Raw genomic sequence first — 4,650 nt, 5'->3', positions numbered from 1 at the left:
GAAAGGATGCCAGTGCATCAGGAAAAACCTGAGTGCAAGACAGGTTCAACTCCATATCAAAACAAGTGGCCTAGTGAAGGGGTGGGTGCCAGTTTTTTGTCCCTTGTGCTCCACTCATTCCTTTCCAAGCAGAAAAATATTTTGAGGTCTGCCTCAAGTCTTTGGCCTCAGATATTGCATTGTGAACTTTCAGGCATCTGTCTCCAGTCACCTGGAAACAGCAAGAACTATGCACTTGAGCCTGGAGATCTAGACTCTGAAATGTCTATAAGTATTTGTTGATTCCAAGATGTTTGCTCTACGTTCTGTAGCATAAAGATTAATTCTGGAAATCTTAAGGTCCTGACTAAACAGTTTTTTAACTGATGTTTTTCTTCTCAGATAACACATTCAACAAAATTAAATCTAACTATTCTTGTGAATGCTGATTTTGAATAAACATCTTTCATAACATGTCAACCTTCTATAAACAGAAGTAACTCATCTCTCTACAGCCATATTGTGGAAAATTAGGTCTTAAGATGTTCTCTACATAGCAGGCTTAACATTTCACACAGTGAAGGCCATAGCCACTACTCTGTTTATCCTAGCTCACTCTCAAACAATATTTTCATAAAAATCAGGAGTTTTTTTACCATCCTGTAAAACAAAAATAATTTTACTTTTTTAAGAATAATGTTATATTCTGTTCAGATACAACTGTATGGAAAATGTACAAGGATTCCATTTGATTCTTTCTCTGGAAGAGCTGGGAAGTATTTACTCAGGCTTAAGAAACACTCTGAACAGAAGAAAGGTTCCTTCTGTGTTTGCTGTAGCACCCAAAGGAAAGGAATCTGGGGAGGTGATGAGCAAGCGTGCTTGCATCTTCGTAACGCATGAGCCCTGTTTTTGCCCCAGTATTCTTCCCCAGTGTGCAGGAAGTGGAGATTTCCAAACAGGAATGTGGTTCTCAAAGCTGTACTCAAAGAAAATTCAGACAATTTACTTCAAGTATTTTAATTAGCATGCCAGTAATATAACTGTAGTTAGATACTAAAATTTTCCAGAGCAAAATTGCATATATATACACTTAAATATATAGCAATAGGCTGTTAGTGTGTTTTTTTTTTTTTTTTTTGCTTATACTGATACATCTTACATCTCTACTTACTCCCTTGGTCTCTTCTCTCTTTCTGTGTTACTCTTTTTATGTTGCGATAATCCTGTTTTTCTCCAGCTAACTTCAGGATGTGTCTTCCTGATAACTAATATTGTGTCGATGTGGCCTAGTCATGCAATATCTTTGTTCCAGGGCCATTTAGTGGTTCACTCCACAGAAATAATGACCTGTTAGAAGATATGTAATATGTATATGTAATATATGCATGACTGCAGAACACAACTGTTCCAGAGGCACCTTTGCGTCAGCGTCAGACAAGCAGAAAAGGCCACATTTCTCCTGTATCACTACGTATCCATGTGTTGTTTTACTGCTGTCAAAAGGAAGCATACATCCAATGCTTGCATTTATCTGGTATTCTGTGGTAGTTTTTGTTTATGCTGTTCTTGAGACTTCCTTGTAATGTGCTTTCTTGTTATGTGAACGCTATGGAATTATGGGGAACAGAAGTATTGGCACTTGGATACTACACTTTAGCTGCCATCTTAAAACTGAGTTATTTACTTAGTTTGTATATGCACTGATTCTAGTTAGGAATCATGCAATGTGCTGTGGCTGCTGTTATTTGAGAGTTTTGCATCTTTTGTACAATGGCAGTCTTTTTGCCTCTGGCACTCTGAGGATTGTCACAGTATTGTTAACAACTGATACCAAGTATAAGGTTCTCCTCCCCAGCTGCTTCTCTCAAAAAGAGGATCTTGCAGTTGTAACAAGTGATTCTAAGCTTATTCTTTTTCTACAACTGGTCAAAACAAAAGAGTACCTCTCCTTTCCTATGTTGTGTCTCCTCTTCTGTCATGTCCATTTCTGTGTGGACGCTGATGCACCTATGTAGTTGTGCATATTAGCAGAAGAAATTCCTTAACCTTCCTCCTGGAGTAGGAGGTGGACTCGATGACCGCTGTTAAACCTGAGGTTATTTTGAAATATTTCACTTGGTAACAGTAGTTACAAATTGTCAAATCAACTATGTTTGATAATTCACTTATTTTTCCTTCCGTTCTTCTTCTGTCCTGCCCTCCTTAACCCTTCAACGTGTAACATGCTCTGGATAATGATATTTATCCTTTAATTTCAACAAGGAATGAGGGAGGTTCACTTAGATAAGAAACCACTTTTTCAATTTTCTTTTTTTTCCCTTTCTCTTCACTCTTTAATGTTACTGATGGAGATTTCTGCTGAGGCAACGTTTTAAACTCTTTTATGTAACTGAAAGTTATGTTTTTGCAAGGGACAAGATACAGTATTTTTCCACATTGATTTTCCTAACTGTTTTTCAGATAAGTTTATTGTTTTTCAAAACCTATGTTCTAGCCATCATTATTTAATCTAGAGCCCTTCAACTTGCTGGTAATCTTCAGTAATAGTAGTATCTTCATGCTGTTTTCAATTAAAGCAGAAATCCAGGGAGAGCTTTGCAAACTGTTGCTGTATTTTAAAACATTGCTTGTCAAAGTAATGTAATTATAGAAATGCAATTGATTTCCTTATAGTTGGAGATCTGTGTTAGGAAAACAAAACAGATTTATATGAAACAGTATCACTATGATTTAAATGCCAGGAATAGGTTTAAAAAATCTAATGAGAGTTCAAAACTGTTTTGATAGGGGGAAAAAAAAAAAAGCCAATAACACAACCAAACCAAACCAGAACTACAGAAATCTCTGAATTTGAAACAAATCCTTCCCTGTCCCATTATAAATAAAATAAAAACTTGAAATCTCTGCTCAGACAGGTGATCAGGAGGAGTAGATTCTTTTTCCTTGCTGATTTCCAAACATTTCTTCCCACTAACTAATGTGTCATTTTTGATGAACTGTTTTGGTCCCAAGCAATCAACATTTTCCGGCAGAAAAAAAACATCTGGAATGTTCTCATCATAAATTTATCTTTAAATGTTGTTCTTGATTGTCATTTAGATTGAGAAACAGATCCTCTTCCCTTTTCTACTCCAAGCCTTGGCAACTGGAGAAGCCTTTGGCTGTAATATGCTTGCTTGTGCCACCTCAAAGAAGAAAAGTTTCTGTATTGGCTGCCATTTATGTGGCTTTGATGAAAGACTTGAGCTGTCTGAGAGAAATGAAATGGTAAAGCTGGAAAGCAAACCATAGACTTCCATGGGTATCTGCTCTAATGGCTGGGCAGGTGATTAGGAAGGTAGTTATTTCCCTAATTGCATCCTCATCGTGTTTCACCATACTGCAGGTATAACGAGATAGAAGCTTCACATATGGGGCTGCAATATTGCTGGTTCACTAAATACGTATCCTTCCGGAACTGAGAGAGAGGATCAGTTCCCTAGCTTATGCACAGCAAAGTTTTTTAAGAAGATATGTTTATATGCTTGCTCTAGCATGCTATCAGTTATACAGGAGTATTTCACATATTCCTGCAGTTCTGCATTCCTTTTGCATTCCTTAGACTCTGTCAACAGATCAGCATTTTGTTGGCTGACCTTTCTACTTCTCTCTTGTTTAGTCTCATTAACCTTTGAGGAATGAAGTGGATGGGACAGCAGGTAATCAAAACACAGAAAACCCGAGAAGGTCACTGCTGTGCAGTCTGCAGCTGGATTTCACATAATAATAGGGTTTGCATTTCCCATCGTGGCTGTCACACTCATCTCTCAACATTTCAGAAGGGAGGAAGCACAAGATGTTGGTGATGTCTCTGCTAGTCCCACAGGTGCACTGCTCATCTCCTGAGCCCATAAGGGTCTTTTCCTTGATCTAGCTTAATCCCTTGACATACAAGTGTTCACTATATCCTTGTACTAGTGGGGAGTTATTTTGGGCATATAAGCCAGAAAGGAGCTATAGTTTGCTCTGACAGACCCTCCACTTTGGATGATGTCGGGAATCAAAGCTGTGCAGCGCTGTGTGGCATGCACTGAATGCCTGCCCCTCCATGTAGACATTATTGCTGTCTCACCTGTGCAATGAGTTGCCATAGTCTTAGTTTTGATACTGCCATGTGAGTCTCTCAGAGGGTGAGGAACACTAAGCCTGTACTCCATGGGGTGTTGTAAAACTGTGAAAACTGGGTCTGGCCCACTCTGCTAATCTGCCTAGCGTAAAATAAAAATGGGGGCAGTCTAAAAATGTGGGTGTGTTATATATGCAAGATATGCTCGGTGTCACCTCCAGTGGGGGCTAGAATAAATAATTTGCATTAATGATATTTCAAAGACAGTGTTGTGTACACTGGAGACCTAACTAATCGCATCTTTATGTTTGGGCATGGAAAATTATAGTTTTATGCTTTACAGCACATACTAAAAGATGCTCCTTACTGGGCCTGGGACCCTTTGGACAAATCTCTGTCTCTCAAGTGATGAGAGAACTGTGGTTGGTAGGATTTCCTTATTTGGTTTATTCTAGGTTTTCAGTTTAATTTCTTTTGGTCAGATTAGCTCCTTAACTGTGATTTCAATGTAGGGAATCTGTCAAAGCATAGCAAAATCAGGAGTTGAGTTACTTTGAAATGAT

Source organism: Meleagris gallopavo, chromosome 6 (assembly GCF_000146605.3).
Source record: "Meleagris gallopavo isolate NT-WF06-2002-E0010 breed Aviagen turkey brand Nicholas breeding stock chromosome 6, Turkey_5.1, whole genome shotgun sequence".
NCBI classification, from domain to species: domain Eukaryota; kingdom Metazoa; phylum Chordata; class Aves; order Galliformes; family Phasianidae; genus Meleagris; species Meleagris gallopavo.
The sequence above is the reverse complement of the archived record's forward strand: the minus strand, read 5'-3'. Positions refer to the sequence as shown.